The sequence below is a fragment of the Camelina sativa genome, chromosome 5 (assembly GCF_030686135.1).
Source record: "Camelina sativa cultivar CO46 ecotype springtype chromosome 5, ASM3068613v1".
Lineage (NCBI taxonomy): Eukaryota > Viridiplantae > Streptophyta > Magnoliopsida > Brassicales > Brassicaceae > Camelina > Camelina sativa.
In genome coordinates, this window is record NC_141884.1 from 14,254,040 (window position 1) to 14,267,717 (window position 13,678).

The following is a 13,678-nucleotide window of genomic DNA, read 5'->3' on the forward strand; positions in this document are numbered from 1 at the left end:
GGCCACGAATGAAATAGCTCGCAGCCATTTTCCTTCATAACCATTTTAATCACACGCAGCTTTAACATAAGAGATTATGAAACCCATCAGTAAGTTTAACTCAGCCAACACTAAACCATAACTCAGCCATGACTAAACCATAACTCAGCCATCTTAGAACATAACTCAGCCATAATTGAAACACAACTCAGCCTTCACTAAACCATAACTCAGCAATTACTATCCTAAACCATAACTCAGTCATTATTAAACAATCACTCAACCACTAATAAACCATATCTCAGCCATCATTTAAACAATAACTCAGCCAATAACTATCAGTCTATCATAACACAATCAAAACCTTACCTCACCAAGCGCTTTGATCTCTTCAGCAATTACGGTTTCCAACGATGATCGTGTACGGTTTCCACCCCATTGAAGCAACGGTATGGCACCATCTTCAGCTGATGCATTCCCCGTTCTCCAAAGCATATGATGAACTCATACGCCCAAGCCTGTAACACGGGTGTAAACCCACTAAGGGTGTACGATTTCCCCGTAGGCCTCAACAACTTTATGCCATCAACAAGGGATCCAAATGCTGACCGACCCCACGGATACGTCTTCATTGCTTCATCATCAAAAACTCTTTTGGCACTTTCATATAGAATTCTACAGTTATGATGCAAACCATAAAGTCCAATGTGTTGAAGAAGCAACAGCCCCAACCATTTACGATGATCAAGGTTAACCCATTGCCGGCACATTTTTAATGCTTCCCTGAGTTCATTTAATGATGGACCTTCCCCACCAGGCACTCTCAAAAGTCTGAAGAACTCTTTGTGTTCCTCTTCAAGTTCAAACCGTTCAGTAGGCATTGGGTCTATGTTTAACCCCGTCACATGAGCAAATTCATTCAACCCAAACCTGATAGGTTGACCGCCGACGACAAACCAAAGCTCCTTCTTATATACCCTTAACTGGTTACATAGTAGGAAATGTACTATCTTACCAGACCAGACGAATTGGTTATCAAATTGCTTAGAGATTATTCCAATAGGTATTTTCTTCGTTTCATCCCACGCATCCTGTCCTATTGATTCCCTGATCACAGTGAATTCTCCCATCCTAAAATTGGTATTAATATCTTTAAACTCTAGATTAGAGTTTCCTTCAGCATATAGTCTTGGGGGGTAATCCCTTTCTTGTTCTTCAGAAATAATAACCATCGACATCTGATAAATAATATTCTTCATAAGTATATCATAAAATAAATCAGCCATAACATAAAACAAACTCATATACAAAGCATAACATAACTCAGCTACAAATACATAACTCAGATCTAAAGAACAAAATATCTCAGTCACCAATACAAAACTCAGCCGTAACTCAGCCGCAAAATAAAACAAACAGTAAATCAGTCATCGAATCGAATAGATCTAACAAATCAGCCGTAAACCCTAAAATAACTGAGCCGCAACATAAAACAAAAAGTAAATCAGCCATCGAATCGAATAGATCTAACAAATCAGCCGTCATTAACGACGGCGACAATCAGCCGTAAATCATCGATTAAACCCACATTCAGCCGGAAAACTCGAAACTAAACACTCGACACATAACGCAACGTTTAAACAAAGACGAACAAGATGAAGAGAGAGAGAAAGCAATGACAAAGAGAGAGAGAGCGACGACGAAGAGAGAGAGAGAGCGACGACGAAGAGAAAGAGAGCGACGACGAAGAGAGAGAGAGCGAGCAAAGACGGCGAGAGATTGACGGCAAGAGAGTGGACAATGACAGAGTAGTGCCGGCAACGAGAGACGACGAGAGTTTCAATTTTTTTTTTTAATTTCATGGTTTGTGAACAGTTAAAACTATTCACTTTCCCTCTCTTTGATATAAACAAGAAAAAAACAACTGTCGATCTAAAAACAAACTGCTTAGTGACGTGTTAAATCATATCAGATGTGTATTTTAATTTGCTGATGTGTATTTTTTTTTTTAACTCAATATCGAAAAACTAAACCCAATGGGTAAATTGTAATTACACCCAGAGTACTAAACATTTGAGTAATATTTAGAAGATTTATAGATACAAGTAATAATCCAACTTTTGGATAACATTTGAGTAATTCAAGTACATCATCTTCTCAAAGTTGGTTTCAATACAAATTGTTTAGATAAAGTGGGTTTTCTCGTCATTTACCCAATATATTATTACGTATAAATTAAATAAATGTTTTAGACTTTCATAGAAAATAAATGTCATTTTATAATCTTAATAGAACATTTGATAAGAAAACATCTTAACATTATTTACAAATAAATAATTTAATAGTTAAAATTTTATACAAATAAGGTAAAATACTTTGTTTTTATTCTTATTTTTATTCTGTTTTTTTTTTTATGAAAAATCTTATTTAATGCTTTTATAGAAAGAAATGTCTAGTCAACATTTAGTTTCCAAAATAATTCAAGCAATAATATGATGCAAAACATGTTGGTGTTTTAAATCGAGTTTTAGTCTTGGTCTACTAATTTGGTTTAAGCGAATAGTTAATGACTTAATGTAAAACCAAATCAAATCAAATATAGTTTGGTAAAATTTTAATTTAGATTTGAATTCAATTCTTAAGAAAGTTATATTTACTAATTAGAAACAAATTTTTGATTGAATTCATTAAATAGTAATTAATTTTACATATTTAAGAATCATCCACCTTTGACAGGTATCAGTTTCCAAAATTTTATCGCTTGATCTCAACTCTATTTAAATGAGTTCCCGCGGTTTCTCATCACATATCCAATAACAACCATATTTTAAAAGAGTGAGATTGAAATCAAATAGTAACCATGGCAAAGGTAAAACTTGCATGGATAGAGAATGACAAGGTAAGAGCAAAAAGTTTAAAACAAAGGAGAGAAGGTTTACTCAAAAAGGTGAAAGAGCTAGCCATATTGTGTGATATTAGTGAAAGCATGAAGACGTTCTGGTGCTACAAGGCTGTGTTGTAGGACTCTGTAATATGTTTACGCGTCTTGGAGGAGTCACGGATATTGGATGACGTGGCAATACTTTTGAAGGCTTGGTAATTAGAGGACAAGATATTATCATATCTATTAAGAAGATTTGGACTTATCCTTTAATAGGAAAGTAGGTCATAGGAGGTTTCCTATATATTATATTATTGGACAAACATGTTGTTTGGCCGTTCAAGAAGAATTTTAGAGAACTAAGCGTGAAAGCTTTTAGGGTTCTTAGGGATTTTGGTTAGATTAAGAATTGGTCAGTGGCAAGTCGTGTTGACTGTGTGTAAATCTGATTAAACATATCTTGTAAGATTGTTTAAGTGATTCTTAATAAGAAAAGAAGTTCTTTTCTATATTGGCTACATCTTCGTTTTTACAATTAGTATCAGAGCAGTCAACCGACGAGAGCTCTATACTCGCTACAGGTTGAGATCTTGGGATAATGATGCAGTCGGGTAATGAGTTGATGATGCTTCAAAGGGGTGTGATCTTGGATCAACAAGGCTATGGTCGATGGAAAGTGCGCATGGTTCAGCTGATCCGAAATCTAGGTGAGGATGCTTGGACGGCTGTGGAAGAAGGATGGGAACCTCCCTATGAGAAAACCGAAGCTGGTTACAAGATCACTAAACCTAAGGCACGATGGACGGTAGAAGAAAAGAACTTGTCTAAATACAATGCTAGGGCTCTTAATGCTATCTTTGGAGCTATTGATGATGATGAGTTTAAGCTTGTTCAAGGTTGTGAATCAGCTAAAGAAGCTTGGGACATTCTGCAGAAGACTCATGAAGGAAACTCAAGTGTCAAAAGAACAAGATTAGACCAACTTCCATCTCAATTTGAAGTCTTAAGGATGGATCCAGAAGAGTCAATTTCACAATTTAGTGCAAAATTGAGTGCTATTGCTAATGAAGCAAAGAATCTTGGTAAGATTTATAAGAATACCAAGCTGGTTAAGAAATTAATTAGATGTCTACCATCTAAGTATGCAGCTCGTAAAGCAGTTATGAGGGTATCTGGCAACATAGACACCTTGAAGTTTGAGGATCTCATTGGTATGTTAAAATCAGAGGAGATGGAAGTTGCTGAAGAACTGAGAATTCATGATAAAGGAATTGCATTCAAGGCAGATGATAGGAGTGATCAGTTGCAAGGGATAAAAGATAACATGTCCTTGATGGCAAGAAACTTTGGAAAAGCCCTCAAACGTGTTGAAAAAGGACATGAACGAGGGTTAGCTCACTGGAATCAAAGTGCTACAGAGAGGTCTTGTTCTAGGCAAAATATATCTGAGAAAGAAAAATCTGATCAGAGAAAAGAGATTCAATGTCTTGAATGTAGTGGTTCTTGGTCATTACAAACTTGAGTGTCCAATGGTTAAGCGCAAAGAGATGAAGTGCTTTGAATGTAAAGGGATTGGACATTTAAAATTTGAATGTCCAAACATGGTGAAAGGAAATAATAAAGCATATGTTAGCTTTAGTGATTCAGAATCAGAGAGTGATGAGGAAGAAGAAGAAGGAGGAATGTTGAATCTTTTTGCATACAGTGCTAAAAGTGATGATATAGCTGATGAAAGTTCCGATGATGATGAGGAAGAATCAATTACAAAAGAAAGCTACTGTGTTTTGTATGACAATTGGGTTCAGCTGTGTAATGAAAAGCTGTTACTTATCAAGGAAAAGCTGAAACTAGAAGCCCAAGTTAACATGCTGGAAGAAAGGAAGCCTAAATTTTTAATCGGTGATGAACTTCCTCCTAATGAAAAGGAGCTGTTTGAGAGGAAATTGAAGAACTTACAGGAGATGTATGGTTTAGAAAAAGAAAAAGCAACAAGCCTAGAAAGAGAGCTGAATGAGAATCACAAGAAGATTAGGATGTTGAATAATGGTGGCAAGAAGCTTGATGAGATACTATCTATGGGAATTGTAGGATCTCAGCATCAAGGTCTGGGTTATCACAAAAAGGAGACTGTTGAGCTGTTGTCTCGTGATGAATCAGTAAACTTTGTTAAAAGCAATGTAAATCATGAAGCTGAGACAAGTATTCTGGGAAAAGTGGTTCAACAGGAAGCCCCTGTAGCACCAACCAGGAACACACGACATCAACATATATCTTCGTGTGAGCGAAAAGGTTGGACTAAATCCAAGCGAGGACGAAGGGGTTATGAATGCTTTCATTGTGGTAAAAGTGGTCATGTCAGATCTTTGTGTTACAAGTTTAAGAACAAGATCAAGGAGCTTTGGATGGCTAGGAAGTGCTTTATCGATCCATCTCACTTTTGCAAAGTCTGGGTTGCTAAAAAGGATCTGTACAGTAAGGTTTCTGAACATAATGAAAGACAATATAATCAAGTAATCCAGGAAACTGAGGAAATCAACCTATGTTGCAATCTCTCGAAGATAGTCATTGAAGATGATGTTGGGGTTGAATCTCAGGTTCTACAGAAGCATGTTGCAGAACCACCTGTACAAGAAAAAGTCACAACTGAATCAACTAGATCAAATAGTAATGATTGGAATGATGAATCATCAGGAGTCTTAGCTATATCTAAACAGTTGCAAGGTCATAAGAATCAGTCTGCTGCAGTTGCATTTGTTGAGCAAACCGTTCGTCATGTTCAGCTGAATTCTCAAGGAGTGCTGCAACATTGTTTTGTTTCACAGGTTGAACCTAAGAACATTATAAAAGCTCTTGAAGATTATTTTTGGTACAAGGCATGATAGGAAGCTTGTTGTGTCCCCCTGCATATATGTCTTCATCCTTGTTTTTATATGAATGTGCACTCACGTTGGGGGAGTATGATGAGATGGTGATATTGGTGATGATGGTGATGTCATAGCTGAATGTAGCTGAGGCTTATGGTTTTGAAAGATTCTAGTACTATTCACATCTGGAGCTTGAGTTGTCACATTCAGATAAAAAGGGGGAGAATGAAAGCATGAAGACGTTCTGGTGCTACAAGGCTGTGTTGTAGGACTCTGGAATATGTTTACGCGTCTTGGAGGAGTCACAGATATTGGATGACGTGGTAATACTTTTGAAGGCTTGGTAATTAGAGGACACGATATTATCATATCTATTAAGAAGATTTGGACTTATCCTTTAATAGGAAAGTAGGTCATAGGAGGTTTCCTATATATTATATTATTGGACAAACATGTTGTTTGGCCGTTCAAGAAGAATTTTAGAGAACTAAGCGTGAAAGCTTTTAGGGTTCTTAGGGATTTTGGTTAGATTAAGAATTGGTCAGTGGCAAGTCGTGTTGACTGTGTGTAAATCTGATTAAACATATCTTGTAAGATTGTTTAAGTGATTCTTAGTAAGAAAAGAAGTTCTTTTCTATATTGGCTGCATTTTCGTTTTTACAATTAGGGCTTGTCTAATCATTTTTAGTCCTAATGAAGCTGTCCCGATGGTGTGGCCATCAGTTGAGATGACTTGTGGCATCTTAGACGATTTCTTTGCCTTACCAAAGTTCGTGCAAAAGCAAAAAGAGACGGGTGTCAAATCAATTCTGGAGGAGAAGACAAAAACTGTTCATGAACAACTAATGAAGAGTAATGAAAAGAATAAGGAGCATGTCGTTGATAAGTTAATGATGCATTTACAAAATGGTCGTGGAATTGATGATCTTAACTTAAGTGAGATACATGCATTACTATCTTTCTCAAAAGATAAAATCATACTACATAGGAAGAATCTAAATTCCATGGAGTTTTCTCCTCTTCGCGATCCACCAGTTATTCCATTTGAGGTGCAAGCCGAGCAGTTGACGATCACCACAGATGATGCTTTTGTCGGAAGAACCGAGAATATTTAACATTGATACCTTCAGGGAGAACAAAAGTTATTACTTAATAGATCGATGGGCTCTCGACCCTAAACCACTTGAGCATGTAATTTACCAACATATGCGGAACGAAAATCCAAACTTTATAAGTTATTGTCCATACCAAGGAAGTGGTAGCAATGGAAACGCTAGTTTCGAGATGGAGCCCGTTAATCCCCAAGTGATGACTTTTCATGGTTTGGTTGGGTCTACCTCTCAACCATTACAACATTGTAACATGACAAATAATGCAATAATGGCTATGAATCAACAATTTGATTTCATGAGTCGTGAGCTGGAAAGACAAGATGACGGAAACAACATTAACAACTCAGAATTTTACATGACCAACAATGAAGTTCGACAAGAGCCACCTCCTAATGAAACAACTGCTAGAGAAGATATTATTAATCTGCCGCCGTTCGATATAAATAGGGACTAGCAAATTTCAAAAATCATCATTTATAGACTTCTAGTAATTGCCAATTACTAATTGGTATCATGTTCTATGTTTGGTATGAAATTATAATAAATGTGTTTCTTTGGTCTATTTTAGCAATTATGAACATTGAATCTTTCTTCTTTGTTATTTTGAAATTGTTTGTCTATGATGTTCTTATATTTTACCTTGTTTTCCCTTAGTTTATTCACATCTTTTGTATCTTTTGCTATCCATTTAGGCCATTATTGTGTAGCTTTAGGACCAATCATGCATTAGAGTTTAGTTGCATTGCATTTGCATCTTTTCATGCATAAACAAGTGATTTTGGAGCTTAAGGAACATGGAAGCAATGGAGAAGAGATGTGAAGCAATCATGAAGAGGAAACAAGGGAGTTAAGGCTGAAGAACCAAGGTCCAGAGTCCAACTCGATCGCACACTCGACCAGACACTCGACCGTGTGCTGAGGAGGACTCGACCAAGTGGAGATTGCACGAGAGAAGCCAGCTCGACCAAGCCACTCGACCGAGCACTGGTCAAGTTGACTGAGCCGTTGACTACTTTGACTTTTTGTATTTTTAGGGCTTCCACCTCCTCTTCTATATAAAGCCTTGTACCTGCAGCCACCAAAAGAGTCCAACTTTTTAGATATTCTCAAAACCTAGTTTTACCCTTTTTGGGAATTATTCCTTTTGCACTTTTATTTTTCTTAGATTTTGTACTTGAAAAAGACTAAATTCCTCAATATTGTTGGTTTCATAACTTTCTTAATATTGAGAATTTGAGTTTGACCCTTTCATTAATATTGAAGATCTTTGTTTCATCTTTCTGATAATGCAAGTTTCAATATTTTCTGGGTTTTTGACTTTGTTCATCATATATTGTTGTGAGTAGTTTCCTTAGGATCTTGAGGATGGGTTAGGCTAGGCTTTGTTTGAGGTTTGTTTGCTTTGGTTAAGCTTGATTGTTGTAGATCTCTTCTAGGGTAGATGTTCTTAATGCTGATCCTATATCTGAGAGGGTAGGATCTGATCTTAAGCTTCTTAGCATCACACCAATGTTTAAGAGGCATAGATAAGGCTAGATCTAGAGCTTACCATCTTGCTTGCTAAGAGATTAGAGGTTTTTCTTGGTATGAGACATATTGCTTAATGCCTGCTTGTGTAGATTCTTTACTTTGTGAGAACAAGTCTAGAGATGCATAGGTTTGATTGATTCTTGCCGTGAGAGTGGAAGAAGCTTGTCTTAGATTAATGTGTCTAGAGATTAGCTAAAAGCTTTGCTTGAGATTTGTTGGCCAAAGTTTGATAGCCTCATTCATTAGTCTAGCCCATGAATCCCTCCTCAAGGCCTTCTTTGTTTATTGATATTTTAGTCTTAATCCTGTTGCTTGCTTGTTGTTTGATTCGTTCTTGTGTTGTTCTGTTTTTCTAGCATTGCTCTGTTTTCCGGATTATTCTAGCTCGACCCTATACTCGACCTACACTCGGTCGAGTGCTTGCTCGAGTTCATCCCCAGAATTCTTGTTTATGATTTGTGATTGTCCTGTTTCATTCCTGTTTCATTTTAGTTGCATTCATTTAGTTTTCAGTTCATTACCTGTCTTGCATTAGTTCATTAGTAGTAGTTCCTACTTCTGTTCTTGCTTCATTACTGTTACAATCATTCAGTTTCATTTGCATCTAGTTCTTAGTTCTTGTAGTTTATTTTCTGCATTTTACATTTCCATCTTAGGATTGTTAGTGACAAACAATCTTCACATTTGTCTTAACTTAGGTTCATATGCATATCTTAATTGTTCACAAACACTCATTTAGGATTGATACCTCTTATACTGCAATAGCATAAGGGGAATTGAAACACCCATCCATCATTCCATTCATATCTCACCATTGCATATATTCATCATCATTCACCACAAAAAAGAAACCACTTGTTTCAATTTGGCGCCGTTGCCGGGGATCGAACTCGGGTCACCCGCGTGACAGGCGGGAATACTTACCACTATACTTACCACTATACATTCATCATCATTCACCACCACTATAAAAATACTTGTTTCAATTTGGCGCCGTTGCCCATTTGAGTGTGTTTTTGTGACATTTAGGATCCATACTAGTCTAAGATTAAGTTCGTTTATACACTTGAATCTTCTGTTGTTGGGTTGAAGTTCCATTTCAGGTACCACTCGACCAGTCACTCGACCACCACTCAACCGAGCAGTGATCGAGCACTTGATCGAGCCAGAAGCCGTGTACATTTGGACACCACTTCCCAGTCGACTTGACCCCCCAGACGAGCCTGAGCTCAATTGTGAACATGTTCGAGTCTGTACTCGCGTTTGTTGATGCACACAAGGTCTAAGGGGAAAGATAATCTTCAAAGGCCTATTGACAACATACATAGGAAGCCAAAGGGTTTGGGAAATCAGAGAAGAAGGGTAGTTCAAGTTCAGCAAGAGAATTCAGTGATCATGGAGCAACAAGCTAACCATGAGCAGAGACCTAGGCACATTGGTGCTGGAGATGCACCCAACACCCACAACCAAAGGGCTGGAATTGTGCCTCCAACAGTGCCAAACAACAACTTTGAGATCAAGAGTGGATTGATCTCCATGATTCAAGCTAACAAGTTCCATGGGTTGCCAATGGAGGATCCACTAGATCACCTTGATGAGTTTGACAGAATTTGTGGTCTTACAAAGATCAATGGAGTGAGTGAAGATGGATTCAAGTTGAGGCTCTTCCCATTCTAACTTGGAGATAATGCACACCTTTGGGAGAAGACTCTTCCTACTGGAGCAATAACCACATGGGATGCTTGCAAGAAGGCTTTCTTAGCCAAATTCTTCTCCAATGCAAGGACTGCTAGGTTGAGGAATGAGATTTCTGGGTTTGCTCAAAGAAACAATGAAAGCTTTTGTGAAGCATGGGAGAGGTTCAAAGGATTTCAGACTCAATGTCCTCATCATGGCTTCAGTAATGAGTCACTCTTGAGTACATTGTATAGAGGAGTACTTCCCAAGATAAGGATGTTGCTTGACACAGCTTCTAATGGCAACTTCCTCAACAAGAATGTGGAAGAAGGCTGGGAATTAGTTGAGAATCTTGCTCAGTCAGATGGCAACTATAATGAGGACTATGACAGAACCATAAGGAGTTCCTCAACTGATCAAGAGGACAAGTACAAGAAGGACTTGAAGATGGTCAATGAGAAGCTTGACAAGATCCTTCTTAGCTAACAAAAGTCTATTCACTTCATTGGTGAAGAAGAGGTTCCAGCTCAAGAGGGGGAGACTGAATTTGCTGAGTTGTGCTACATACAAAACCAGGGAGGATTCAAAGGCTACAACCAAGGAGGTTTCAAGAACAACAATCTCTCTTATAGGAGTACCAATATGGCCAATCCTCAAGACCAAGTCTATCCACCTCAACAGCCTCAACAGCAACAAAACTACATCCCCAAACAACAACATCAAGTGTTCCAGCCTCAGTTGTGTCCCCCACCAGGGCTTCAGACTAACCAAGGCCAAGAACAAGACTTAAGAGCAATGATGCAACAATTGTTGATTGGGCAAACACAAGGAAAGATTGAGGAAGCCAAGCAGTTTGCTGAGTTGAACCAAAGGTTAACATCACAGTACAATGATCTGAATATGAAGTTTGAGGGTCTCAATTCAAGAGTGAAGTATATGGAGAGTAACAAAGCCTCTACTTCAGCTCCAAAACCCAACCAACTCCCTGGAAAAGCTGTCCAAAATCCAAGGGAGTTCACAGCCAAAGCCATTCAATTTCAAGAGGAAGAAGTCACTGAGGACAGTGAAGCCCAAGTTTGGGGGAATTCATTAGTTACTGAAGCCCCAAGTGACGTTTGTGCAAAGCAACAGGAGCTCGCATACGAACTCAACCAGGAACTCGAGCAGCCACACGACCGTGTGCATGCTCGAGTGGTCGATCGAGCTGGAGACTCCGAAGCTGTCAAGCCTGCTAAGTACATTCCTCCTGCCTACAAGCCTCCATTACCATTCCCTGGGCGTTTCAAAGCACAGAAAATTAAGGAGCTTAGGGAAATCATTGAGAAAAAGGAGATGTTGGCTAAGCAACAAGAGGAAGAAAGGGTTTTGAAGGAAGAAGCTTTGGTTGAGAAAAAGGAACAAGTGTCAGCCATTCAAGAGATCATCATAGCCTACCAAGAAGAGGAGAGAGGACCTGCCTTGGAACAGTATGAACCATATCCTCTCTATAGAAAATTTTTGCTTGATTTGTCAAGGAAGAAGGCTCAAGCTCAAGATGAGAAAGATCTTGAGAACCTTGGAGGAGTGATCATCCCACTTAAGCTTAAGGATCCAGGGCCATTCTATCTGCCTTGCACCATCAGTTACTTTCACTACAATCAATGCCTTTGTGATTTGGGAGCTTCAACAAGTGTGATGCCATACTCCATAGCTCAAAAGCTTGGGAGAACTGATTTCAAATCCACTAACCTCTATGTGTGCCTAGCTGATGGGACAAATAGAGAGGTAGTTGGAAGGTTGGAGAATGTCCCACTCAAGATAGGGAAGGCAAGGGTTCACACTGATTTCATGGTCATAGAGATGGACAAGGAGCCTGAAGATCCAATCTTATTAGGGAGACCATTCTTAGCCACTGTTGGAGCAGTTATTGATGTCAAGGAAGGTCTTGTGACCTTGAACATTGCTGAGGATACAGTCATGAAGTTCAACATCTATAACCCTACCAACCTTCCTACCATTGATGATCAACCCTTCACTATCAAGGAGAGAGTTGATCATGAGGTTTTCAAGGATGAAGGAGATCCTAAGGCTGAGCTCCCACTTCAAGAGGATTCTGTGGAGAAGCTTAAGAGGTCAGTTCAAGAGCTGTCTAGTATGGTTGAGGATCTCCAAGTTAAGCTGAACAAGAGGTCTTTGAGGAAAGCAAGACCTAGGCTCAAAATCAAGAAGAAGTATGGTTTGTGTGCTAAGGATGAGGTGATCAAGGATCAACTTCACAGTGACCAAGAGGTTCCAGGGAGGATTTCATCACCTCCTTGGTATCTAGATCAAGTCTAAAAAGAAACCAAAGTCAAGCTTAGTGACTTTAAACAAGTTCACTAGGGAGGAAGTCCCTAAGGTATCCTTTGTAAATATGCTTTAATTTCTTAGTAGTTTTGATGTGTTTTCTTTTATGTTTTTGTTGGATAGGCCTTTAGTGAGAATGTAGTTGGTTAAGGAGAGATGTGGACTTGGAGAAGAAGACTCGCAGGCCCACTCGACCAGGCCACGAGAGGTACTCGGCCGAGCTGGATACTAATTGAGGCCCATTCGATTCCCATTCTTCTAGAATGATCGAGTGGAGGGAAGAACAAGGAGAAAAATTTTGAAATTTCAAAATTGGTCAAGGAGCTCGACCACGTGCTGGTCGAGTGTGGAGTCGAGTGGCAGCCAAAAGCAAGTCAAAGATTCCCAATTCAAATTTGAATGGTATGGACGCTCCACCCTTGTCTCCTTGTCCCCTTAGCTTCTTTATATAGTCCTTGCACGATCCTATACTTCTCACATTCTCTCATTTGCTCAAAACATTTAAATTCAAGCTTTAAAATCTCTTTCAAAGTTCATCTCTTGCTCAAGCTTTGTTCTTTCAAGTTTTTGGGTCACTAACCTATTACTTTGAGCTTTGAGTCTATTTCTTTCAGTTTCTTTTGAAAATGTCTTCCAAGATAACCAAGAAGTCTCACCAAACCGCTGCAACCTCCATGGAACGTCGTGATGCTAACCTTGAATCAAGAGGTGAAGCTGGGAGAGTCACTCGACGGACCACTCGATCGACCACACGACCGAGTGGCGGTTCGAGCAGCCGGTCGAGCCAGGTGCCACGTCCAAGGAGAGAGCTAGTTGAGGAAGATCCTGAGAGGACCGAAAGTGAGGAGAAAAGAGAGCCTACTCTCAACGAGTTTATGAGGAGACACAAGGCCAAGGGGAAGAGGCCAGCTGTTGAAGTTGAGCAAGAGGAGAGTGATGAGAGTGAGGAAGAAAGTGAAGAAGAAGAATTGATGGATGATGGAGAAGCTGAGTCTTGTGGGCTGTCAAAGAGGCAGCTTTATGATGCTTTCATGAGGATGGAGTTCCTGGGAACTAGATATCCTCACAAGGAGACCATGGAGAAGCTTGCTATTGATGAGGATGTGGAATATCTCTTTGAGAAGAGCAATCTCACCAAGTTTATGGGGCTTTGCATGGAGGGCTACAAAGAGGAGAGTTGTGAGTTCCTTGCCACTGTCAAGCTGCATACATATGCAAGGAAAGACCCTGAGGTTGGAGCTGGCCACATTTCCTTCACTATCAAAGGATAGAAGCATGAGCTTTCAATGAAAAAGATAGCCAATGTGTTT

The 13,678-nt window shown here is 39.1% G+C and overlaps 1 non-coding gene and 2 pseudogenes across 2 annotated transcripts; 2 read left to right on the forward strand and 1 right to left on the reverse strand.

Annotated features, from left to right (window-relative positions):
• Positions 1-2,825: 2,825 nt before the first annotated feature.
• LOC104789246 (uncharacterized) lies at positions 2,826-7,290 on the forward strand (annotated as a pseudogene).
• LOC147943742 (uncharacterized) lies at positions 3,459-6,361 on the forward strand (annotated as a pseudogene). Its single transcript, XR_015558258.1, has one exon. The product of XR_015558258.1 is annotated as an uncharacterized LOC147943742 (transcript).
• Positions 7,291-10,157: 2,867 nt separating the features above from the next.
• Positions 10,158-10,264, reverse strand: LOC147943743 (small nucleolar RNA R71). The gene has a single exon (XR_015558603.1). It is a non-coding gene; the product is annotated as a small nucleolar RNA R71 (small nucleolar RNA).
• Positions 10,265-13,678: the final 3,414 nt, after the last annotated feature.